Source organism: Mus musculus, chromosome 14, assembly GCF_000001635.26.
Source record: "Mus musculus strain C57BL/6J chromosome 14, GRCm38.p6 C57BL/6J".
NCBI classification, from domain to species: Eukaryota; Metazoa; Chordata; class Mammalia; order Rodentia; family Muridae; genus Mus; species Mus musculus.
The window spans coordinates 119,277,280-119,304,317 of record NC_000080.6 but is presented as its reverse complement, the minus strand read 5'-3'; the positions used below and the strand labels follow the sequence as shown (position 1 = coordinate 119,304,317).

The 27,038-nt window shown below is 40.4% G+C and overlaps 1 protein-coding gene and 1 pseudogene across 3 annotated transcripts in view; both read right to left on the bottom strand.

Annotated features, from left to right (window-relative positions):
- Hs6st3 (heparan sulfate 6-O-sulfotransferase 3) overlaps nt 1-27,038 on the bottom strand; it is a 732,300-nt gene that overhangs the window by 565,498 nt on the left and 139,764 nt on the right. The window lies entirely within an intron of this gene.
- Gm6087 (predicted gene 6087) lies at nt 23,429-26,034 on the bottom strand (annotated as a pseudogene).

Below are 27,038 nucleotides of genomic sequence, written 5' to 3'. Positions count from 1 at the left end.
CTTCACTAAGAGAAACTAGCTGTCACAACTCAAAATGGGAAGCCATATCAGTGCACATAATATGTATGTTATTAAATTGAATATGAAGTAGTTTCTTTGTATGCCATTCTTTTACTGATTAGGCCTAGCCTATCTTTCTTAAAATTCTTAACTCTATTGAACTTGTTTGCCCTTGTAGAGAATAATAATGTACAATATCAATAAATGTGACTGTTCCATGCCCCCACCCACATTATTGCAATCCAAAAAAAAAAAAAAAAAAAAAAACCCAGGTAGACACGTGAGGACTTTTATTCATAGAAAAATTAATCAGACAATCCTTAACTTTTGTGTCATGCCAAAAGCTAGCATGAACAATACACTTAGTTGGAAAGCTATAGAATGTCTCCTAGGCTGTTTGTCACTTGTGATTTCTTTAGTTTGCATTAGTGGCTAAGACCCCTGTAGTGCCCAGGTAGAAACCAAATACTCAGGATAGTTGGAGAGCCAGACTGCTGTGGGTGATACATAGAACAAGAATGGCCTACCAGCTTCTGCAGGGAACACCCAACAGAAGCCAGAGAGAAGACTAAAGTAGACCCTTGAGTCTTGGCATCTGAAAGATCTCTGTAAATTGGATGGTATGGCTGAGAACATATAAACCATGAGCGACCTAAGGAAATTCTGAATGGATGGCCTTGAGCTGTCAGAAGAAATGAAACATAAATAATGAAGGTGAACCGGTTAAAGACTCCACCATGTGCAATGCTGTGTCCCTCTGAATCTGTGTCCTTCCCTGAACCCTGTGCACATCGTCGGCATCCAACCTCAGTGTGATAACTGCAGGGCAAACTCTAAATAGGGTCGCAGAATAACCTCACTGTTCATGGGAGGATTCCATAGCAATGCACAGAATCAGCACCATAGCGGTCAACCTTCCCTACAAGTGGGTTACTTACGAGGCAAAATTTCGATATTATGGAAAGTGATTAAGATTAATCGTTGATACATGCTGTGACTTCGAAGCACAGAAATGTGGATATCACTGAGAGTTAATAAGTATTAGCAGCAGCAACAATAATTTTATTTTCAAACATGGTTACACCTACCTTAGAGAGAAAACCCAATGTATTTAAATTTCCCGTGAGAAAAACTGACAACGCTTCATTATCTGTGTATGGAACGCATCATATCTGGAAGACTTCTGTTGCAGGCCACCCATAGATTTCAATCCCTGGCAGAATACACCTCGATAATTAGCACCAGAGGCACCGGGTTTCAATTTTCTTTCTTCTGGTAAAAGTTTAAAACTGGCTTGTGTAATGTTCTTGCCACCTGCAAACACCCACAACTGGGTGACAGGACAGCCACTGATGTTTATTTTCACTGATTAACACCTGCATCGATGAAGTGCACAAGAACTCAACGACTTTGTACTGAGAAAGCACTTAGCATTGATGAGCTCTCACAATGGCTTCTCCTATTAAAGCTTTAAAGAGGCCGGGCAGTGGTGGCGCACGCCTTTAATCCCAGCACTTGGGAGGCAGAGGCAGGTGGATTTCTGAGTTCGAGGCCAACCTGGTCTACAGAGTGAGTTCCAGGACAGCCAGGGCTATTTACAGAAGCAGCTTCATCAATAATGTGAGTACAGTGGACATCATGAAAGAGAAAAAAAAATTCTTTTTTTTTTTTAAAGAAAAGATCTCTCGTCTGCAATTGCTTGTTAGGTTTTCTATGGCAGAACTGGGTTTGATATGGGACCTTCATTTTACTGTTATCATCCAAAGAGGAAGCTTTGTCACTCATCTCTGTACTTACTGCAGACATGAGGCTTCCTAATCCCACTAAGCCTCATAGCCTTCACGAACCTCCATCATACCAAGTTCCCTCTCTCCACCCACGTCCAATGACTCTTTAGCATCCTCTCTGAATGAGACTGGTGTATCCTCCCCTGGGAACTTCATTATTACTCAGTTTCTTTGGGTCTGTGGATGTAGCATGGTTATCCTGCATTTTATGGATAATGTCCACTTATAAGTGGTTATATACCTACCATACCTTTCTGGCTCTGGGTTACCTTACTCAGGATGATATTTTCAAGTTCTGTCCATTTCCCTGCAATATTTATTATGCCTTCATTCTTTAATAGCTGAATAGTATTCCATTGTGTAGATGTACCACATTTTCTTTATCCTTTCTTCAGTTGAAGGCATCTAGGTTGTTTCCAGTTTCTGGCTATTACAAATAAAACTGTTATGAACATAATTGAATGACTTGTGCTATAGTGGGGCATCTTTTCGGTATATGCCCAGGAGTGGTATAGCTGGATCTGAGTTAGAACTACTCCTAGTTTTCTGAAAAACCACCAGATTGATTTTCAAAGTGGTTGCAATTTCTTGAGTCATTTATGTATTTTGGATATTAGCCCTCTAAGGATGTAAGGAACCTAGCATAACTGTCTCCTGAGGGGCTTCATCCAGCAGCAGAAAGAGGCAGACACAGAGGCCCGTGGCCAAACATCAGGCAGGGCTCAGGGAGTCTTATGGAAGAGTTGGGGATAGGCATGAGCAAGCCAGAGGGGACAAGGACACCAAAAGAATACCTACAGAGTAAACTAACCTGGGACCGTGGAAGCTCACAAAGCCTGAGTGACCAACCAGACAGCACGCAAGGGCTGGACCTAGATCCCCTACATATTTGTAGCAAATGTGCATCTTGGTTTTCATATGTGTCCCCTAACAAGTGGAGTGGGGACTACCTTGGTCTCTGTTCCCTGTCATTAGATCTCCTTCCTTCTACCTGGACTGCCTGGTTGGACCTCAGTGGAGAGGATGTGCCTAGTCCTGCTAGGACTAGATGTCCCAGGGTAGGGTGGCACACAAGGTGTGCTTCCCTTCTCTAAGGAGGAGAGCGGAGAAAGGGAGGATGGATTTGTAAGGGTAGAACTGGAAGAAGAGAAGCCAGGGAGGCTGTGACTGGGATGTAAAGTAAATAAAATAATAATAATAGTTATTAGTGGAAATGAACTTGCATCAATGGGGCTGGAGAGATGGCAGAACTGTGAAAAACACTGGCCGCCCTTTCAAGGAAACCAGGTTTGATCCCCAGCGTCCACAGGGTTTCCCAACCACCTGTAACTCCAGTTCCAGGGGATCTGACACCCTCTCCTAGCTTCCAGGAAAAACATCTATGTCCATAAAATAAAAGAAGTTTTTAGATGTAAAAAGGAAGAACCCGCATGTTCAATGTATATCACTAAACCCACAAACATAGAGGCTAAGGTGAGGAAGGAAAGGATGCTATAATCTTGAATAATTACTCTTGGCTCACTGAGCTTGTGTGTAAGGATGATGTCATTTCCCCAAAGGAACAGTTAAACTATTTGTGCTGACGTCCAGACCAGCTTTGTAACGACTCTGTTATCTTTCTACATTAATCTTAATTTGAATGAATTAAGGTCCTCGGGGGCATCCTTTTCAGTTTGTTTATCCTCAAGACCACATCTCTGGGCATTAACAGAAGGAGATAGACATTTCTTAAAAATCTGGATAAAACCCCTTTTTAAAAAAATTCTGTGGGACTAATTAGTAAATCCAAGCCAATTTAATTTTGATCTATATCCTCAAATAAGTCAAGTTTAAATATAATCACTTAACCAACCTGAGAAGCACTCCAGGGAAAATTTACTCAAAAGTTTCTTTAAAAGCACATCCTACCTCCTGAAGAAATACTAATTTACACGTAAAGGTGTGCACACTTAAAATAAAAGCTGCTCAGACCGGATGTAGCTAAAGCCACCTCCGCTCCACCCCTGGGATGCTCGCAAATTTAAAGGATTGTCTAATTACACAAGCAGAAGCTATTAACAGCCTTGTCAATTATTTAAACTCTGACAGCTTTGTTGTTGAAAAAAGAGCAACTCTATCCCCAAAGGCTCAGTCAATTGAGTGGTATTATTAAGGTGGTTTAGCAAAAAGTTTTATTAGTTAAAATAATTCAATGAATGTAGTACAGCAAGTTTTGTTACTATGTGGCTGAGCTCATCATGACTACTAGAGATGCTTAAAATCTAATCCTTGTCTTCAAAGAGCTTGCAGAATACCGTGAAAGTCGAGAAATAACATTCAAGGAACATTTTATAAATAAAGGTAAAAGCTCAGAGCTAATAATCACAGGAGAGATTTGTGCTGCTCACCAGATTAGCTCCTCTCTACTCTTGACCCTGCTTTTAAAAACTGGGTGCATCAAGCACACTCCAGAGCAGCCGCATGCCCAAGTAGTTAGCTAAGGCAAATAGGATTCCATGTTTTCCGTAGCAATTTTCTTTTGGTCTTGGTTTCTTTTCTGCTTTGTTTATTTTGTTTTGTTTTAAGAGAGAGAAAGAACATGAAGTCCTGTGGGTGAAGAGGGTGGCAGATGATGTGGAAGGGGTTTGGAAACAGGAAAGAAGATAATAAAAATATATTGAGTGAAATTCTCAAAGAATAGATAATACAACTTTTAATTTAAAAAAGAAACAAACCAATAAATACAATGATAGTATTTTTCTTACAGAATCTATGTCTACTGGAAAAAAAAATAGCTGCAATGAACAGAGTCATGGAGGTATCACTTTAAAGTCCAATTTCAATTATTTTACGTGTATACCAAAAGCTGAATCGTAGCCCATGGCTGATGTTCGGGAGAACTGCGATGCTGTTGCCCACAGCCACAACATCAGTTTTTATTCTCATCAAGAGAGTAGTGTGTGTGTGTGTGTGTGTGTGTGTGTGTGTGTGTATGTGTGTATGTATGTGTGTGTGTGTGTAGTGTGTGTGTCTGTGTGTAGTGTGTCTGTGTGTGTGTGCAGTGTGTGTGTCTGTGTGTAGTGTGTCTGTGTGTGTGTGCAGTGTGTGTGTCTGTGTGTAGTGTGTCTGTGTGTGTGTGTAGTGTGTGTGTCTGTGTAGTGTGTGTGCTTTTGTCTGTTTCTCTGTGTCTGTGTATCTGTGTCTCTATCTGTCTGTGTATCTGTGTAGTGCGTGTCTGTATAGTGTGTGTGTGTGCTTGTGTGTGTGTGTGTCTGTGTGTTTGTGTAGTGTGTGTCTCTCTGTGTTACTGTGTGTCTGTGTATCTGTGTAGTGCATGTCTGTGTAGAGTGTGTGTGTGTGTGTGTATGTATGTGTGTGTGTGTGTAGTGTGTGTGCTTGTGTGTGTGTATCTCTGTGTGTGTCTGTGTATCTGTGGAGTGTGTCCGTGGAATGTGTGTGTGTAGTATATGTGTACATACACACATGGGCATGCGTGACGATGGAGGTCAGAAGTCAATATCAGATGTCATTCTTCATTGTTCTATTCTCTGTTATATTTTTAAGACAGGGCCAGGGTTTGGCTGGATTGCCTGGCCATCAAGCTCTGAGATCCTCAAGTCTCTACCTTCCCAGAAGTGGGATTTCAAGCATACACTGTTAGTGTATCCTGCTCTGCACATGAATGCTGGTGATGAAGGTCAGATCCTCATGCTTGCACAACAATCATGGTCCATCTGAGCCATCTCCCAGCCCTTCACCAAATTCTTATCACCACTTGTTAGCTTTATTATTTAACCTAAAAAAAAAAGGTATGCGGGGGGATATTTGGCCAGGAAAATGGCTCAGAAGATAAAGGCATTTGGTACCCAGTGAGCTGAATTTGACCCCAGGATAACATAGTGGTCAGAGATAACAAACTCCCTTGGGTTGTCCTCTGACCCATACACATATGTGTGTCACATACAGACACATAATAAATACCTGCAATAGAAAATTCTAAGTAGGAATCTAGCCATTCCAAACAACATGAATGAACTTGGGAGACATCGTCCTCAGGGAAGTGAGCAAGGTGCAGGAGAAAAATGCTGTATGGTTGCATTGACAGGAGACACCTAAAATAGTAGATTCAGAAACAGGCTAGAACAGTGGCTGGTACAGGGGAGAAACAGAAGGTTACCATTAAAGTGTCAATAAGTTTAATCCTGCAGGTGAGCAAGTGCTGGAGATCTACCGTACTTTGGCTTCTCAACCATCATCTGATGTCCCTGTGTCATGAAACACAGAGTTCCCGGTCCCTTTGGCTATCTGCTCTCTCATACTGTGTAATCTCCTATCCCACAACCAGTCTATGATCTTACAAGCTTTCTCTGACCCTTGTTCTTATTATGGGGATAAGGAAGGGGACTCTTCTCTCCACCATGCTCTTTGGATCTATCCCGAATCATTCCCTGTTCTCACTGCTGCCGTTCCCTGAACCAACAGTCCTCAAACTCTCATGATCATATACCCAGCAGAAAAGAATGCTCAGTTTAAAAAAAAATCTCATATTTTAAAGTTGACATTGAAAAATATTCCACACAAAATATCCCTAGCAAAAATATTTTTTCTTACATTTGGGGAAATTTTATGACAACATTTCAAATATAGCTATTACCTCATTCTTTCAAACATGCCCAGTGCTTAAAGCATGTGAAATCTCTATAGCCATCATCCAATTTAAAAAAAATGCACAAATGATTTCCCCCTTAACATCAATAAATTATGCATCATTCTTTTTCTCTTTGAGATCTTAATTCTGTTCTACTTCCCCCAAAAACTTTAAACTCAATATATTTTGTGTTGAATATGTTTTATTGATCACCTTATCAAACATCTTTGCAAAATGAACACTGGTCAATTTAATTTTTGTTAATCTCCTGAGACTAGAAGGTTTTGAAGTGATAACATTTTTCTTCTATATTAGGTTCCTATTAAATTACCTTCATATATAATTAACAAACACAACATACCATACTTTATACTTTGTCAAATATATTAACTTTTTAAAAGAGAATTTAGATGGAACCATTAATTAAAATAGTTTTGATTTTTCTCAATTATGTAATGGACTCATGGATAATAAAACAATTCAAGAGCAAAACAATGTTTTCTATCAAGCTGACTCCCATTTTTCATTTTTTACATCAGTGCTTGGAACATTTTTTTTTTACATAAGTAGGAGATAGAAATGGAATTTTTATTAGGGTGATGCCACTCAATTCTTTAAACTCCTTCTGAGGCAAAAATAAAATAAAATCAAACAGTGATCCAGCAACAACAATTATTTTTAATGATCTATCATCTGACAGTTCCATTAAGCACGCATTTCACTTTATGGGGTGGGGAGCCTACAATGCACCTGAGTTGCAAAGGGATTTATGGTTCTTTCATTTGAGCTGCTCGCTTTCTTGATATAAATACTATTACTTCTCCATGGGACTCAGGGAGGAACAGCAGGTAGCAGAAATAAGATGCAGGTCTGCCCTCTTTTGTCACATATGAGGCCATAAATCAGTCTATTCGGACCCACCTACCAACCTCCAGATTGGCCATTCTAACTCAACTCAAGCACTTCCTGGAAAAAAAAAAAGACACCCTGGGCTCTTGGTAGGATACCTTAGCCACCCCTACCACATCTCCCTGCATCACCTCTGCCTCACACATCGTCCACCCTGCAGCCAGAAGTGGCTAATAACTTAGATTGTATCTGAATCTCCCGAGCATCTTTAGTAGTTTCTTGGCACCAGGACCAAGTGTAAGCTCCTACATCAGGGCTTGCAAGAAAACAGAAGTCTGTTCTCTGCCCAACCCTGGGCTCATCTCTTTCAGTTTTTGTAACACTCTAAGTTCTGGTCAGTCAGGGCTTTTTAACGTTTTTCTAGGGCTCCAAGACCTACAAACATGCTCATTGCTCTATTTCCTTTTCTTGTCTCCTACTTAAATAAGAAGTTTGGTTTAACCATCATTTCTTCTAGAAAACGTTTCTCTCATTAACGACATAAATGAAAGTCCTTGTGTATTTTGTAAATACATTATTCATTACAGTCATTCTTGTGTGCCATTACTAAGGCTTACTCCTAATGGTGAACCAAAATCTGTATTTTTGAGTCCCATTTCCTGAGCTTTCCCTCCACCCTTTTCATATCCTGCCATGCTCTCAATTCCTCTGTCAGAGCCTATGTGACATGTTATAATAGCAAGCTGTTTACTTCTTCATGCAACTTGGAGACTTTCAACTCCATGCAATGAGAACCAGACCTATATGTGTTTTCATGCTGGCAATATTATAAGCACCACATAAATGACAGGTGGATTAAAGCATTCTCTTATTACTTCACGAGAAAGATTTTACTATCAGGGTATCCTCCATTGTCTGGTCCCAATTGTTTGAAATACATAATTCCCCGTATCCCTTGAAGGCAAATTCGGGGCTCCTCTCTAAAGACTCCTAAGAGCATCGAATGTTCCAAAAAGACTAACTCTGAAGATCTAAGCATCGAGAGATTGCTTGTCTTTGTGATAAGGGTCTCAGGGAAAGAAAAGAAAAACAAAAGAACAAATCCCTGGAGACGATGGGAATCTGGCTTTCCCAGAATTCCATTTAGATAAAATCATGTCATCCATCTAAGTAGCAAGTCGGAATTTAATTGATTTAAATGTTTCCTTTCCCCCAAATGCTCCAAAGAGGCTTAAAATAGAAGTTATTAATTTCTGACAAATTTATATAGACTATATTCATGTCTGCCTTGCCTCATATAAAATTCTTTGTTTGATAACATTCATTATTTTTATCTGCATGCTCACAGTAATTGACTGTTAAGTATTTCAGATTTCTTTTGTACAGTAAAAATTAGCCAAAACAAATGTATAATTGGCTTTAATAAAACAAATGAGTGCACTGCAAAAAGCATTGTATTTGCTAAGAACAGTTAAATTGCATGCACTAAGAGTTCTCCTTATTAAACCACCCATTACAATTTATTTCATAGAGAACATTTTTCATATCAAGTACAAAAATGTGATAAGCCAACTGCTATTAAATGATGGAGTTCATTCAGTGTAGCCAGGTAAAATGACATCATATCAACACCATAAAACATATCACTCAGGTTATTTTTGATAATCAATAAGCCCCATGTAACCTTCATGTTAACCTTTATACATCCTGGGTTCACAGACATAAATACAAATTCTGAAAGTAAAATTTCTCTTCTGGCCTTCTCAACTTTAGTGGCTTTGTAGTTCATGTTTTGTATTCCAAGTTTATTACCTCAGGTTTAATGAATTCTGTTTTTGAGCCAGGTTTCCTGAAGATACTGTGCAAAGATAAAGTTGTCTGTGCCTGGCAGAAAGCATAGAACTTGTTGCATTCCTTCTTAATCCTTTCCCCAGCCCCACCTCTTCACACATACAAAGGTACAATCAATCGCTGCCATTTCTTTGGTTCTGAATCTTGCTGTAGCATTTGCTGTTGCCACATTTTGTGCCACAAACTTTTACCAGTTACTGTGTATCACCAGGCTCATGCATTATCATCTTACCAGATAGGCAGCTTGTATTCTTCCTATCAGGACCAAAGAGAGTCAACCATTGTCTAGTCATTTACTGCACAAACATCTATGGAGGACCTACTGTGTGCTCCTGACAAGTACTGTGCCAGGCATGTGGCCAAGCAGAGACAGGAAGAACAGCGACCTTGACTCCATGCATATCCAGGCAAGCAAGTCTACCTAAGTCATGACTGTTGTTTTAAAAAGCAAAACCTAGGGTGGAGCAGTAACTGCCAATGGGGATGCTCAAGAAGACACATGGAAACCTACTATACTATAAGTTTCCTGGAAAAAAAATTGTGTTTTCAGGAGTTTGAATGGTTTCACCTTATACAGGGGGTAGTAATCCTTAGGTTATCATTCAAAAATATTAGAGCCAGGTATGAATACCTTCTTTTGTGTTATTTGTCAAGAGGATTCCAGAAAGTTCACTACACAATACAGGATATTGGCATGGCTCTTAGTTGCCTGACACAACCTAAGAGTAGCATCCTATTGTTGAAGATAGTGTGTACTTTGGCCATTGAGCACGGGGAAATACTCTAGTACTGACCATGAAACCTTCCCCCTGCTGCCTAGGTTTTATTGGGCCAGGAAGTGCTATGTGGAATACTGGGAGGAAAGCCATCAACAGGCTTACCCAGCTATGAACCCTGCAACACGCAATAGCAGCCAGCCTGGCGTGACACCAGTGGGTACATTAATGGCATGGTTGTTGTGGGAATAGCCAGCTGCTTTCTGGTTGGATTTAAGGAATCCTCCCTGGGAGGAACCTTCTGGTGCTAAACCGAGACAAGAATGAGTGACTGGTGAGTTCATAGGCGCTTGAGGAGACCCTGCTGTTGTTATTTGGCTCAACAGTATCAAACGGCCTTCTAAACATGTGCCTTTAAACCCACATGTCAGCAGAGCTCTCAGTCCTCTTAGGGGATCTTTTTGCAATGGATGGCAGTTAATGTGAAGATTCACAACTAGCCAATGTTTGGAGAATGAATGACTACAGAGAGCTTACCCCTAAATGGGACATCTTTATCACTCACACACACAAACACACACACATACACAACACACACAAACACATATATGCATATGCACACACACACACACACACACACACACACACACACACACATGCTCCGAAAAATATGTAAGCGGGCTGCAGAAAGATCCTAAGATCCAGAGGCTCCAGAGGATGGCTGGGGAACAGTGACTTCTGGACATGACACAATTGTTGCACTCAGAGCAGCCATGGTTGCCTGAAAAAAAAACAGCCCAAGATCAAGCCAATTGACATCACAGCAGAGATAGAGGAGAGGCTCATGAGTCTCTGCCCAAGTGAAAGCAGTATCAGATGTAGTTGGCTGCAATGGGAGGAACAGTCACTTTTCTTTGGGTACATAGACTTTGGCAAGTTGGACAAGTGCCAGTGAATGGCCCAGCACATATTTGAATATGGATTGCAGGGTGTTGGCACAGTTATTTTACAAAATAGAGCAAGATGCTGGGAGGGAGGAAGATGTAGATCAAAGTACATTGTGTGTATATATGAATGTGAAGTTCTCAATGAATAAATAGAAACATTATACTAAAATTAAAATGGAAAGTAGATATGCTTCCACTAATTTCAAACATCTCTGAATTAACTACATTCAATATGAACTCAAAAGAATGAAGTTGTCATAACAAATGGGACAAGAGACTCAGAAATCATCTGGAATAACAGACAAAAGAGCTTTGAAGACAATCACGTCTAAAATTGTATCTTTTAGAAGCCCGGAATTTATCTACGAAGCAACCTTGGATTGAACTTTTTTTTATAGGCACTTTGGCTCCCAAATGTATGAAGAGAGGCAAGAGTGGATCTGGGGAAAGCAAGCAGGCTGCTGAGGCTGTTCTAGAGGGCAATGATGTCTGACGTAGGATGAGATGAAAGAAATGAAAAGTAGTGTGTGACTTTGAGATGCACAGGAGGTGAAAGAAAGGCATGCCAAGTGAATATGGCCAAAGTACATTATACGGGTGCATGTGAAGTAAAAATAAGGTGCAAGATGGATGACAAGTCAGAGTGAGATGTGAACTGGACAATTTATGTGTGACTACAGCTGCTTTTCTCCAAAAACATCTGAAGAGACAGCGGCAGTTGTCACTGAGGCAAGGAGAACAGAGCCGAATGGGAGGAAAGAGGGTGCATGTAAAAGGGGCAACTTTAGACAGTAAGTCTTGAGACAGTTGACTGGAGATGTCAAGATGGTATGTAGAGATAATACTAAATAGTATTATCCTGGGGTTAAAGGTCAAATGAGTGTTGCCGAGTGTTCTGAATGGAAGAAGTACAAAGGTGTGTCAGCCAGATGAGGCCAAGTGAGGGTTCCGGTGGCCTTTAAAAGCTGAGTAGTCACGAGGTCAGAAGCAAACCCAGAGGTACAGCATCATGTTACAGCCACATCCTAAACATGATGATCACCAAGGACAGAGAACCAGAACCAAGAGTAGACAGAAACACAGGTCAAGGAGCTCGGGTACAGCTCTGGTACTAAGATAGAGGAAGAAGCTCAGCAGAGGGTAGAAAACCAGGAGTACAAAACTAGTTTTGAGAGAAGTAAGATAAAAAGGAGACAAGGAGAGTGGGAAATGTCCCTGTCTGCGATAAACTAAGAACAATGGTGTGAATTTATAGATTTGGTCCTGAGAAAACAGCCAACGTCACTTTGATGCACTCCACCTTCTTGGTGTCGTAAGAGGCAAGGTTCCAGCTGATAGAAACGGGGGTGGGGGTGGGGGATATGAAGAAGATTTAGAAAAAGAGGAACAAAGAAGAGGCCTGATGAGAATGTGTGACCAAATCCCACTGTAGCACTGATCTGCAAGGGCAGGTGTGGACGGGCACTTAATGGTAGACCTTGGCAGCCATTCTGTGTGTCCCCACTTCCCCGTCCCCCACAACCGCTAGGAATACTCAGCTGCTTGGGTGCTCTCGAGGAAATGCATGGCAGACTCACATCAGAGATGTTCTATAATCAATAAACTATAGAGACTTCAGCATTTTATATAAAAAGTAAGTGCATGAAGATATTGTTTATTTCCCAGTCGTAGGGTACGGATGTCTTGTCCTTAATTTTTATACATTTCTCAACTTCATTTGAATTGTTCAAAATTACTAAGTATGAGAGTAGAGGTGAAAACTCTGCGCTGTAGAAATAATAGAGCAATTCCTAAAGAACACTAGACTTTTATTTCCAAAACTTTATCAATAGTGAGTAGATAGGCAATATTGTATGTAACATGAAATGATCTCCTTTATTAAAAATTAAAAATTGCAACAATGGACAAAATCCAGCAGTTCCTTTGGGCAATGCTAAGCTTTGGATAATGGTCTATTGTCTGTTCTATTATTTATTTTTAATAGGTTAAGAAGCAAAGACCCAGAAACAAGAGTCATGCTCACACGTTGGCATCTCCTTTTTAACCACATGTGTCCATGAACCACACTATCTTTCCTAGCCAACACAGTAGGCCAGACACCCCCTACATGGTCCCCTTAAAGGGATTTCTAGCTTCTGTCTGTTTCTGCCTCCTGGATGCAAATTATCTTCCCTGCTGTTACCTTGCCTGAATCAATTCTTTCCACAGTTTTATAATCATCTATAGACTTGTTCAGACCCCATTGCCAACCTCCCGGAACCAAATAATTATTAGCTTACTGCCCAACCTTTCCAAATCCCTCATCCCTATCAAATTTCATTTCTGGATGAAAGCTTCCAGGTAAACACAAATTGCTATCATCTCATCTTTTTTCCACTGTGAATCATTGTCTCTTTTATTATCTTTCCAATTTCCTTTCGTGTTTTTGTTCTTCCTCAAAACCAGCTCTATTTTGATTTGTTGGGTGTCTTCCTCCAGTCCTCCTCACCATATCTCTTTCCATTTCAGATTTATTTTGCTGGAGATCTTCAAACTATGGTTATTTCTTAGGTATTTCAAGCCCTTTATGATAAAATAAATGGCCTATATTTGTCAGGTTCAAAAATCACATTTCCCACTGGCTTTGGCTTTCAATAAGACAGTAATAGCTACTACAGAAAGCTAAAAGAATAAAAAGAACAAAGAACGACTATTACAACACTATAACATCCTCCCCACCTTGGTAGACATGACAGTCCTTTATGCATATGGTATGTTACATAGCTTCAAGGAAAACATGACATTTACCTGGATAGGATTCTTCTCTTGCTGCCCACACAGTTGTCTCACTGAGGGAGGAAGTTAAAACATATGCTGTTCTAATTTTTCTGTTGTTATTTTATTTCTTAGTTTGTAGGAAAAAAATAAAAATTTCTGTACCACAATTGGAGAAGGCAGATTCTCTAAACAAAATGCAATGCTTTATCAAGGAAAAACAGATGTATTGATCAAGAAACAGATTCTCTTAAATTGGCATTTAAAATTAGTTGTTAGTATACTCTCAATACCATGGAATCAAAGCTTTAATGCTTTCTTGTCTAGTATGCACAAAATGCATAGATCTCTTCTTTGGTTGACTCACACCACAGTAGAAAAGATAGTCTTACACACCTAAGCACATCACTGTAGGAACAAATTTGCCATTTCCCTTCTAAACACTTCCTCTACAAGCCTCAGTTAAAACTGAAGACTTCATAAGAGTATCCATACAGTACTCTTTACTGACATATTCTTTAAAAGGTAACACATGTATGTATGTATGTATGTATGTATGTATGTATGTATGCATGCATGCATGTGAGTATGCATGTGTGTGTGTGTGTGTGTGTGTGTGTGTGTGTGCGCGCACACACTCATTCCATAGCATGGATGCAGAAGACAAAGGATAGCTTGTGTGAGTCTGCTCATCCCCTCCACTGTGTGGATTCCAGGCATATTACTCAAGCCATCAGGCTTGGAGGCAAGTGTCCATACCCAACAAGCCACCATGCTGGTCTTCATCTTCAAGCACTGCCCAGAAATCATCATCTCTACAAACTTTCCTCCTGATTCTCTTCTGCTTGCCAACAAGCATCCTTTACTGCAGGCTCGTTGGGAGTGCCATGCCCACTTCCTCTTTCTTCCCAACCAATTCTGACAACATCAGAGCACAGACTGCCACCCAGTGTTTCCTGCCCATCTGTACTGAGTTCTACATGACCCCATGTAGGTCCTGTCATATAAAGGGTCTGTTCTCTCCCTTTGTTCCCTCCAGCAAGACTTGCTCATTCTCTCAGACTCACTGGAAACTCCAAACACAGCTCTGATCTCAAAAGGAACATGAGATAATTTTTCTCAGAACCAGTTATGAGTGCTCATGGCCAGGAACACAGATTCAAGTTGCCCAAAAACCATATTCCAACAAGATGATTTCATTATGGTTTTATGATTATAGAACAAAGTAAGTTAAAAATCAACACATTTTCAACTACACCAATGGGAACTCTAGTTACAGCAAATTGGAGAAATCCCTGCTGCAGTTTTCAGGTGCTATCTAAGGACATTTTTGGAGTTGGGTTAGAGAAAGCCAGAGGTCTGTGAATGTACTACATATGGGTTTCATCTCACAGTCAGAAGGTTGTTCAATCAGACACAAGGGGAAGCAGTGAATGGCTATTGAGGAGCCCATGATAATATGTCTTCCAATCTGCAACTGTATGGAGGGAATGAGGTTCTGAGCAAGTAAAGTCCTGACAGAATGTGTATTGTTCAACACAAGCAGAACATGTCAAGTACCTGGGCCTCAGACTCATGGGAAGTTGGCAAGCACTTGCTAAGGTCAAGCTCAGGTTGTTAATGAACAATAAACCAGTGTGTACAAAAACTCATAACTACAGCTTTCTCCCCCCAGATTTACAGCCTGAGACTACTCATCTATGGATGGCTCTTACTGAGATGAGTTACCCCTTTCCTATCCCTGAGCAAGATGCTGATGTCCCAGGATGCTAATGTGTTGGTGCCATTCCATCAGAGCATGCACAATGTGTCTGTCTGTCCTTCCTTCATTCCCTCACTGCTCCAGTCAGATAAGTCTCAGCCACACTGTATGCAACACTCCAATTCTCCATAATCATGAAGTTCTAGTCAATCAATCAATTGGCTTTGTAAATTTTTTGGAGGACTCTACTCTTTGCTGCCATTACTGTAGATGATAGACAGGCACGCTACAAACTAAGCTATATCTTCAAGCCCATAAACTTTTAGCACAATAAAAATTTTGAACACAGGCAGGATTTCTTCATGGAATTTCACTTCTTGTGGCCAACATCAAAGTGACAGAACTCACAAAATCAGAGGAAGAAAATCAGTACCTCTTCTGGATGCCACAGCCTACATTGAGGCACACAAATTGAGCCAACAGTTAATTTTGCCTCGAGAATATTTATGGCTTATTATATAAAAGAACAAAAATGGATCCCGAAATGGTTCGGGCTTTTGTTTCCAGGTTGCATTGTGAAATTTCCTAAATTCAGAAAGCATCTTCCACCAGCACTGGCCTGAGGTGTGTGGACATAGGACCACTGATTTTTCAGGTCTCCTCCCCACCACCGCTGGGTCATGCCCACCCCCATATTTCTTGATTCTTTGGCCTTCTACTTCCTTCTGAAGCTGCTTGGAGAATTGGTGTGATTTGGGGTCTAGGATTTAATAACTTTTTATTTTACAGTATCAATCACCTTCTTCTCAGTCTAAATATACAGTTCCTTGGGAAACAAGGCCAATACTTCATGATTTCACAGAGCTTTGTACATGTATTAGAGCTGAGAAAACGCAAGCTGTAGCCACAGATCAACAGCAGTGTATTGTCTTTGTATGCTCCCACATTAAACACGTTCTTTATTTGCCTAATTTTAAATGAAGAAGAATATGCATGGCATCTGAGAGCATATGAAATCTCAAGTCTCGGGTACTACAAAGTTGTAATGGGGCACAGACGCAAGCCTATGTGTACGGACATTTCCAATGTTTGCATTCACATCACAACCACAGGATTAAATGTCCGTGAAATATGGTTGTGACCTTCAAACCTGAGATAGCCCTTCAAAACCTGAGATAGCCCTTGCTTGACCCTTGATGCCAAAAGGTTGACAACCACACATATTATAAAGCTTGATGCAATGACTTCAGTTCTCCTGCATACTTCCTCTTCTCTATTCTTAGATGACTGAGCAGAGAGGCAGGACAGGGGAAATCAAAGTCTTATAATATTCAATATTGGAACTATCCGTGAAATAATCTAGTGCTATAAAATCAACAAGGGTTGGGAGTTAAAAAGGGAAGATTTGTCCCTATGTCATTGTACGCTAAAGAGTCTTTCTGACTGTGGAGTCAGTGTGCAGAGCACTCTGATCTCTCTTTACCTAGATGGTCAGTATTGCAATTAATGTAAGAAGACATTACAAAGCTTTGGCCCCAGCAGTTTAAACCCATGTTGTGCCAAGGGGAGATGAATCATAGATAAGAAACAATAAGCTTCCTGGCTAACTAATCATTTTAATGCACTTGTCTTTTACTGTAGAATAGGAATAAGGCTTTCTTTTTTTTTTTTTTCATTGTCTGAAAAGTTGAAATTTCCTTAAGTACAATCCCTCCTGTAACCCTCAGATAAACTCAAGTTCAACCCATGAAGTCTCAGCACTGAGCTCCTTTGATCAAGCGATGGGAGATGCAAACCCGGAGACTTGACTAAGCCACCCGAGTGCTGCCTCTGTCTCACTGTGACATCTGTCCTTGTCTGGCCATCCTGGTGCCAATGCATTAACTCAACCGGCTTCCTACCTGAGACCTCAGCTTAATTAGTACCATTTATCAAAATGACACCTGGTTTAGAGGCTAGATCAAATTGATTATTGTTGTTCTGCTGGTTCTCCACAAACGTTTAAGTCCCTAGTTTTAGAGGAAAAGATGGAAAACATTGATCCCAAAGTTACAAATACAGTCTGATGACTAGGGTTAGGGTTAGGGTTAGGGTTAGGGTTAGGGTTAGGGTTAGGGTTAGGGTTAGGGTTAGGGTTAGGGTTACATGTGTGCCTTTGAAAAGCCTCTGCTCTTGTGTGGTTGTTTGGGGCATATTCATTTCTAGAGAGTGGCTATAAATAGTTCTACCTTGAGTCAAGATAAAATGAATAGTAGCTGCTTTAACCATGAATTTAATGTCTTAATGTTCTATCTTGTTTTTCAGTGTCAGGTTGCCCAAGGTAGCCTTGAAACATCTATGTAGCAAAGAATGACCGAGTACTTCTGGTATCCCTGCCTCTATCCACCTCCTGAGAGTTGGGCTTAGAGGCTTGTGGCAACAGGAAAGTTTTATGCTTTCGTGGGATCTAACACAGTGTGCTAGGCGAACATTCTACCAACCAAACTATATCTTCAGCCCTGTATACTCTAAAGCATATTAGACACATAAAATCATCATGGAATATCAAAAATGAGTGATAGATTTTGTAGCTGTTAATCAGTCAATGTGAATTATTTCAAGACTAGATGGCTCCTATAATTCTGCCTGCATATAAACTTAAAGACCTTGGTTTGAACATTGTTTACTGCTTTTATGTTCCATCAATGGGAATCATATCATGATATCTATCTTCTATGGAAGACACCTCAAGGACACAGGCATGCCACTCTATTTCTTTAAGCAGGAAAACGTTATACAAAAACTGAAACTGTGAAGTGTGCTCTTCCATTTAAATCATATGTTAGAAAAGAGTTTACTTAGCAAAATTATAAACAACTACCTTTAAAACTTAACGACATTGTAATGGTTTTTATTTCTCCAAGTCCTGCAACCGTTCAAGGTATCTCCTCTTTAAATATATACATAAATCCACTCATCACTTGGCTTCAAATGTTCTGAGCTATTTAAATTACGGCACCGAATCCGTTTTTAAGAGGGTCAGATCCTCTCGGCAATCAATCATCTCGCGCCGGGCTGACACTTCTCCTTGTTTCTTCTCTTCAGCTTGATTATTTTCGTTTTCACTGAACAGTGCAGGAAACCAAAGACCCAACACAAAGCACTTAAAGATCAGCTCCTCATTGGCTAAATGTCCAGCACTAACTGCAGAACTCTCTGCGAATGACTGTAAGCCTAGCAGCTCGATATGCACTTAAGTTTCTTTGTTCTCCACCCCAGTGATGTTCCTGTGTTTGACATGTCCTCAAACTTTATGACGTCTAATTATCATCCATTTTAGTTGTAGGCAGAGAAAACAATATGGGTTTGGAAACTGAAACATCTGGGTATGAAGAACTGTCGTGTAGTCCAATAGATCCATCATAGTAAGATAACGAGGAAAACAATAATAAGTTCACCTCCTAAAAAGGAAGGCAATGTCTTTAAAGGGCTATGGCTGTGGTAGCCTGTTGCAAGGAGAGATGGATGGATGAGAAATTTAAGATACATAGCTTTGTCTTTTCCAGCACTGCCTCCTCCACTGAAAATGGAAGAGATGAGGTCAACACGGCTATCAAAACAATCGTTATCATTACACTGAGAAAAACATTAGCAGGCAAAGTGTCTTGCTCCAAGAAAACTCTGCCACCCTGTTCAAAACCATAGCCTTTGGGATATTAAATCTATTATTTCCTTCCTTTGTAGTTATAAACACATAAGTTGGTCCAAACTACTTAATGGTGGCTCTAGTTTGCCTGGCATTGGAAATTCTTTTATTATTATTTTTTATTAGATATTTTCTTCATTTACATTTCAAATGCTATCCTGAAAGTCCCCTATACCCTCACCCTGCCATGCTCCCCAACCCACCCACTCCCGCTTCCTGGCCCTGGCATTCCCCTGTACTGGGGCATATAAAGTTTGCAAGACCAAGGGGCCTCTCTTCCCAATGATGGCTGACTAGGCCATCTTCTGCTACATATGCAGCTAGAGGCACGAGCTCTGGGGGTACTGGTTAGTTCATATTGCTGTTACTCCTATAGGGTTACAGACCCCTTCAGCTCCTTGAGTACTTTCTCTAGCTCCTCCATTGGGGGCCCTGTGTTTCATCCAATAGACGACTGTGAGCATCCACTTCTGTATTTGCCAGGCACTGCAATAGCTGCACAAGAGACAGCTATATCAGGGTCATGTCAGCAAAATCTTGCTGGCATATGCAATTGTGTTTGTGTTTGGTGGCTGATTATGGGATGGATCCCCAAGTAGGGTAGTCTCTGGATGGTCCATTCTTCAGGCTCAGCTCCAAACTGTGTCATTATAACTCCTTCTATGTGTATTTTGTTCCCCATTCTAAGGAGGGACGAAGTATCCACACTTTGGTCTCCCTTCTTCTTGAGTTTCATGTGTTTTGCAAATTGTATCTTGGGTATTCTAAGTTTCTGGGCTAATATCCACATATCAGTGAGTTCATATCATGTGTGTTCTTTTGTGATTGGGTTACCTCACTCAGGATGATATCCTCCAGATCCATCCATTTGCCTAAGAATTTCATGAATGCATTGTTTTTAATAGCTGAATAGTACTCCATTGTGTAAATGTACCACATTTTCTGTATCCATTCCTCTGTTGAGGGACATCTGGGTTCTTTCCACCTTCTAGCTATTATAAATAAGGTTGCTATGAACATAGTGGAGCCTGTGTTCTTATTACCAGTTGGAACATCTTCTGGATATATGCTCAGGAGAGGTATTGCTGGGTCCTCCGGTAGTACTATGTCCAATATTCTGAGGAAGTGCCAGACTGATTTCCAGAGTGGTTGTGCCAGCTTGCAATCCCACCAGCAATGGAGTAAATTCTTTGGTAGTTCAACAGAAAGGCTCCAGGAAAATATACCCACAGTCATTTGTTGCGCCCTCTAGTGTGGGTGCCATGTAACAACAGCATTAGCATTTATGCATACTTCCCTCAGATCATTTCATTTGCGCATTTACTTTTAAATGATTCTGAATATAGTCATACCTGTCAGGTGCAACCAATTAAGTTGACTGTCTGCAAAGAATGCCTGTGATCAAAATTCACATTTTAAGCTCCCAAAATACTTATGATGCTTGGCTGAAATATTTTATTCTTGGTGACGACGTCGATTGCTAACTTACAAGCTAATATACTGCTGTGCATAAACCATGCATTCAACTTCAGAATAATTCAATTACCCTTTGGAAAATTTAAATGAACTCCCAGTAACCATGCAAACACGTTCCACTTAAACAAACATAAAAGTCGGGCCACATTATTTAAGAATGGACTAAAACAAATCTAAGTAAGAGAACAAGAGAGGATGGGCCAGGAATTCATTTTTAGCGTAAAGATACTAATCAGAAGAATCCTGGGTAAATCTCTTTTCCTGGACATTGTGAGACAATTAGGGGAGCCCACACCCTTAGGCCAAACACTACCTTTCTCTGATAATTATATTATATTATATTATATATCAGATATACATACCATGTATCATTTCTCTGATAATATATTACATGTATTACATATCATAATATAAAATATATTATAAAAAACACCACTTCTAGTCTGTCTAGAAAAAAAGACCACAATGAAGCCTGGGTAAGTTAGTTCTGGTAACTTTAAAGATGCAGTGAACACTTCATCTCTATGTCCTGGAATTAAATTCAGTGTTGACTTCCAGGTTTTACTTTCTCCTGTCCAAACTATCAGTGTTAACAGGGATGGGGCCCTGGAGCCTCGTTTGCAATCATTAGCCTTAAGAACCGCGGGATAACTGAAGGCACCGTGGAGGCTAATATCCTGACATAGACATTGGAACATCTTGAAAACCCACAGGTGACGTGTAAAGGAATTATGAGAGCCACTAGGACAGACAGCTCACTGCCAGAGCACCGAGACGTGTTCCGGCATGTTCCGTTAAATTATACTGTGTGAAAAGAGGGGAGGGGGGGATCAGAAGGGAATGAAGGAGACTAGAATATGTCATTCAAAACTATGTTTAAAAAAAAACTAGCTAGTTCTGAGATAAAGAGCTCATGGGTATAAAGAGAGGATTGAGCCCCCCAAAATATAAATTCAAGGACAGCATTTGACCTCTAGTGTAGCAATCATCAAACGAGTTATATGGTTATTATCAAATCTGTGGTGTAGAGGTTATTATAGAATCTAAGCAACCTTGTTTGCTTCTCTCCCTGTCCCTCAAGTTAGACATTTAAAAAATAAATAAATAAGAAAGGAAAAATTAAACATTTTCCTACATCCATTCCCGACAGAATATTTAAGGGCTTCTTTTGTGTTGCCACAAAGCATAGGAATTCAACTCTGAAAGCCACCTCTCGGGGCCAGTCATGAAGGTCTATAGAGAGATGATTCTTGGGTTCAGGTTTACACATTGGCACCAAAAATGTTCTGGTAAGTGTTGATCGGCCTGCCTGTAATTCCACCTACTTAAGCAACTGAGGCAGGAAGAGCACAAGTTTGAGGCCATGCAGGTCATCAAGGTCAAGGTCAATCAGTCTCAAAATTAATACAGAGATGAGGACCAAAATACATAACATTCAACTTTACAATTTAAAGGCACACACACACACACACACACACACACACACACACGCGCGCAAGTGCTACAGCAGCTCCTAATCAGATGCTCTTTACACACAAGCTACATGGAGAGTCATACCCCCTCAACATAAAATAACTGTATCGTTAATCTATATGGATAATGCATGCTTCCATGTAAATGAAAATAAAAAAGTCTCAAAGGAAGGGGATTAAAATGCAAGAAATTAATGTAAAGGTCTCAAGTTTTGAGTGTTAATTATTCATCTAAAATTCGCTAACACAATAATTCTCTATAAATAAGTTCATTTTGATTATTCCATACTGATTCAGACGTTGGGGCAATTACTACTTATTAGATCTGAATAATGTGTTACTATTTAGAGAACAGGGTTCTCAGAGACAGTCCTCAAAGAAGGCGGTGAAAAGAGCCAAGTTCATTTACCTATTCTTATTGCAGGGGCAATTTTTTTTTCTTTTTCTTTTCTTCCTTTCTTTCTTCCTTTCTTTCTTTCTTTCTTTCTTTCTTTCTTTCTTTCTTTCTCTCTTTCTTTCTTTCTTTCTTTCTTTCTCTCTTTCTTTCTGGTCAAGGTTTATGCACATGGATGCTTCTCTGCATTATGTCTGCACATCAGAAGAATGCACTGGATCCCGTGGTACCACAGTTACAAACAGCTGTGAACTGCCAGGGGGTGCTGAGAATTGAACTCAGGACCTCTAGAAGAGAAGCCAGTGCTCTTAAGCACTGATAAGAACCCTCTAGGCAAAGGTGGACAATTTTCATTAAGGAGAGTTAGGCACTGCTGTTAACTTTAAAAACCTTGGTACCCCTTAGTTAGATACTGACCTAGTACCAGTAATTTTCCCTCCTTCTTTGAGCTTCACTACATCCTTTAATTTCCTGTAGTATTAATCTTCAGACTCAGGGAAATAAAGTTTATTTTGTATCACAAAACATGCTGCTCATCACCTTTCAACACAGACATCCGTAGCATGTGCTGAGGCTGGGGGATTATTGAAGTCCATTTCAAGGCCTTTATCTGCTCTTTGTCTTTTGTGGTTTGTGCCTCGTTAGGAAAGGAAATCAATTTCTTCTCTGTTACTTCATAAAGTGGCTGGGAAGGGAATCGTATTTACCTCAGATTGTTTTCTGAAGTTTTAAATAAGAAATTTGATTAATGTTTTACAGTCTCCTTGGGGGAGGAGTGGGGGGAGATAATCTTGTTTTTAACAAACCTTTCTCTCTGCATGATCTGCATTTCAGAAGATTAACAATGTTTAAGTCTACATTCAGAGTATTAACAATATGCAAGTCTACATTCACAATATTAATAATGTTTAACTCTACATTCTATTATTTATAATTCATCCATCAAAAATCTAACATAAATTTGAAACAATAATTCAGCATCAAAAAAGAAAATTGATGTTAAAACTAAAGTTGGTTGGGCTTTTTTACCCTTTTGAAAGGGAAGGTACAGTGACGATTTTGATCATCTCTTTACGTGACAAGCGAACACAACAACGCAGCTTAGCCATGCATCCCAGGATGCATCATCTCCCATGCCATTCACATCTTTTTTTTTTTTTTTTTTTTAATTTTTCTAATAAGACTAAATTTATTCAATACCCTAGAGTAAAGTTTTGATTATAAGTATCCAACAGTATAAAAAGTACAAAACAGATCTGTAGATTTCTAATATATTAATACAAAGTGCATGACTACATACAGTACATCCTACAGGCAGAGAGTGGAGGGGGAGAAGGCTGTGGTTGAGGTCTAGTAATAAATAAATAAATACAGAAGTAGAGATGATCCATCAAAGTATATTCTACCACCAATACTGCAGCCAAAATGTACAAAAAAAAAAAATCCCATGTCAAAGTAACGCAGGAGAATGGTAATGGCTGGACTCTGTATTACACCAGGGTTGTGGAGAAATGGCCCACTCATTGGGCTGTCTGTGCACGTGGTAGCTTGTACTAGGTAGGTTTTTCCTAAAAGGAAGAAATACTCAATGTAAAACTATAGGATGCCACAAACTGTGGCTTCTCCTTGTTGTGAAACTCTAAAAGACTTTTTAAAATCCAGTTTCTAAAATAATCATGAGGAACAGAATACTAAGGCAGCCACGTATACCTCCTCTACGAGGTCTCAAGTGGCACTACTGTTTTTCCTGAACTCTGAGAAGAGGCAATTAGACAACTTCAGTTGGGTTCCACTGAGAAGCCAACCGAATCATTGAGATCTAGAGGTGTGGAGCTCCATTCAGTTTCTTGATGTTAAGAAGCCAACCCAAACCACCAACTTAGCCTCAACACACAACTCTTCTCTTCTAGTCAACTTTAAATAGTGAGAGGAAAACAACGAAAGAACAAAACCCCAAACCCTAATAAGGTCTATGACAAGGCAAGAACTACTCTATAGATAAAACCTCCACAAAGGTCAACTGAGGTAATCCAGAGCTAGAACTGAATCATGTGGATTTCAGTGAATCCCCGACAGTCGTGTTAACACCAATGTCAATTATTTACATACTGTAAGCCCTCTAAGAAACGTGTCCCAAGCAGCATCAACTGTGCCCCGTGCATCCCCAGGACTCACACATTCTGATGAAGTGGTTTCTAACCACGTGCTCTCTACTTTGTGGTCATGCTTTGGGACTATCCCTAGTCAACCTTGCCCATCCTAGAGGCAAGGCCTTCCCCAGAAGGAGATCTGGTTCTGTTTTACAAGATCCACATAAAGTCTTTTATCAATATGAAGATAAAGGGAGGCGACACGGTGCTACTTGTGTGTTCAGAAATTGTTTCCTCCTTCAAGCTATTTGCAGAAAGCTCAGTCTGTCCTGCTTAATAATCAGTAGTACAGGCCTGACTCATTAGGACCTGGCAACGCTTTAGCATTTACAGATTTTAACTACCTTCTAGGGGCAGGTCATGCTACTGAGTTATGACAAATTATCATGAGGGAAAACAAGTGTAGCCAGCCATTTAAAAATGCCCCAACCACTGCCTCTCCACAGAAAGACTAAACTACATATGGTTTATCACACAACAAATCCCATCTCTGTCCCCTGAAATTCCCCTAATTCCATTCATTAGAGGGGATTTAAAAAAAAAAAAGACTTAAAGAGCACTTTACAGCAGCATTCAGCTTTCCTATGAAATACTCAGCATCTTAAATATTATGTACACTTCTTTTTCTTGCAGTAAGCTAGAGACTGGCTTCAGAGTTTGTTGGATGAAGGGTAAGGACAGTAACCCATTAAAAACTATTCTAGAAAATGTCTTTTGGCAGAATAGCAGGTATCCAAGTTAAAAATAGGAGGGTCAGTTTGTTTTGTGGTCTTTTCAAAGTTTAAAACGCTCTTTGCTCCCTTCTAAATGAACCTCAGTCACCACTCCTGAGTGGAGATGGGCAGAGGTGCCGGCCCCTGCTCCTCGGGCTTCTCGGCAGCTGCTTTCTTACTGCTGCAGCAAGGCTTGAAGAGATGAGTGTCGATGAGGACTTCCCCAAAACGGCCTTTATAGATGATCCCACAACATATTTTCTGTCTTTTCCAGTAGGTAAGATCTAAGAAGGAAAAAACCGGAGTTCTATTAGAGCTGGAAGCCATCTCTGTATCTGAGCCCTCATCTGACTGGTTACTGTAGCATGGAGACTGGCCTGGAGAGGCACTTGAGGTGGTACTGTGAGCATCAGAGTTGTGGCGTTTAAATTCCTTCTGCAGTTTGCTGATCTGGTTGCTTTTCATCCTGTTTCCAGATAGAGTTTTCACTTTCTTTGGTTTCAATGTTGTCTTTAGACTAGGGCCTGCTCTTGCATCTACCACGTGATTCCAGTTTTTTTTTGATCCTGCCGGCAACTTCTTCCATCTTTTCACAAGCAGCACACAGGCATTACAGATGTCTCCTGAGCGAGTCTCATGCAACCCAAAACAGCTCTGGAAGTCCTTTTCGTAACGTTTACTGTCCGTGAACCGGGAGCTGGAGGACTTGGCTCTGCATATACAGCAGCCCTCTATACTTCGGTACATCTTTGGCTTGTGAAAACCAAACATCTTTTCTTCTGGTTCAAAGCTTCCACGCGCAGCAGCGTCCCCACGGTGCAAACTGCACCAGGCCAACCTCCTGCAAGCACTCCCTCCGCCAGCGCCGAGTCCAGAAAGATTGTCTCCAGCAGTTCTTCAGTTGCTACCGCCATTCACATCTTACTGCTTGCTGGTTTACCCTTCAACCACTGTTTAGAAGGCACATGATGAACAGCATCTTCTCTTTAGCACAGTTCTTTGGACTCGCATCTTACCCCGCAAACTTATTCAGACCACAGAACTACCCAGTGCTTGCACCATGCCTCTCTCTGTCCAGGTCTATCAAGCCCTCTGGCCTCCTCTCTCATCAAAATTCAAACAGCATTCACTCAACATGGAATGATTATCAGTTATCAGGAGAATTGTTCCTATTTCCTAGGAGAGCAAACTGTTTAAAAAACAGAATCCATAGCTAGAGCTCTGCAGATAGATAGATCAGGCCACAAGCAAGGAAACCAAAGTGTGAGAGATCATTTGTGGGAATGGGAAGTTCCAGGATGGACACTGCACTTTGCCCTCACAAATAATCTTAGGGAGAAAACTCAAGCCACTTAAAAACATCAGATAGATTGATAATTTAGATAATTAGCAAGTAAAGAGAGAATTGTCTATAATTATTTCCCCAAAAGATTCTTCCCGACTTTTACTACTCCTAATCAATCAATAAGTAGGAGCAGGCCAAACTAGTTTCCCCTTCCAGAGTGGCACCTATCCCTTCTATATAATAAACATCCTTGTTTCGCTTTGTTTCTATGGTAAGGGGAGGGCTGGGGGACTGTTGCAACATGGGGAAGCTAGAGTCCTTCTTTATTAGTTTGTATCTTCCAATTCATTTCCTATGAGTTCTATCAGGAAGGAGCACAGAAGGAAATAGAAGAGAAGCTGAGTGACAGAGGATTGTAAGCAATCCCTGAGATACAGGGATTGCTTACAAAGACAAAGCAGGAAAATAGGAAAGCTTAGGGGTGGTACAATGTCCTAAGACCAGGCACCCTGGGACCATCACTAACACAGGGGAAAATAGCAGTTACACAGCCCAGAAGCCACAGGGGGTAGCCTGACAGCCTTAAAGCAAGGGGTCCAGCCAGCCCTTGGCACTCTGCTTATATTACCT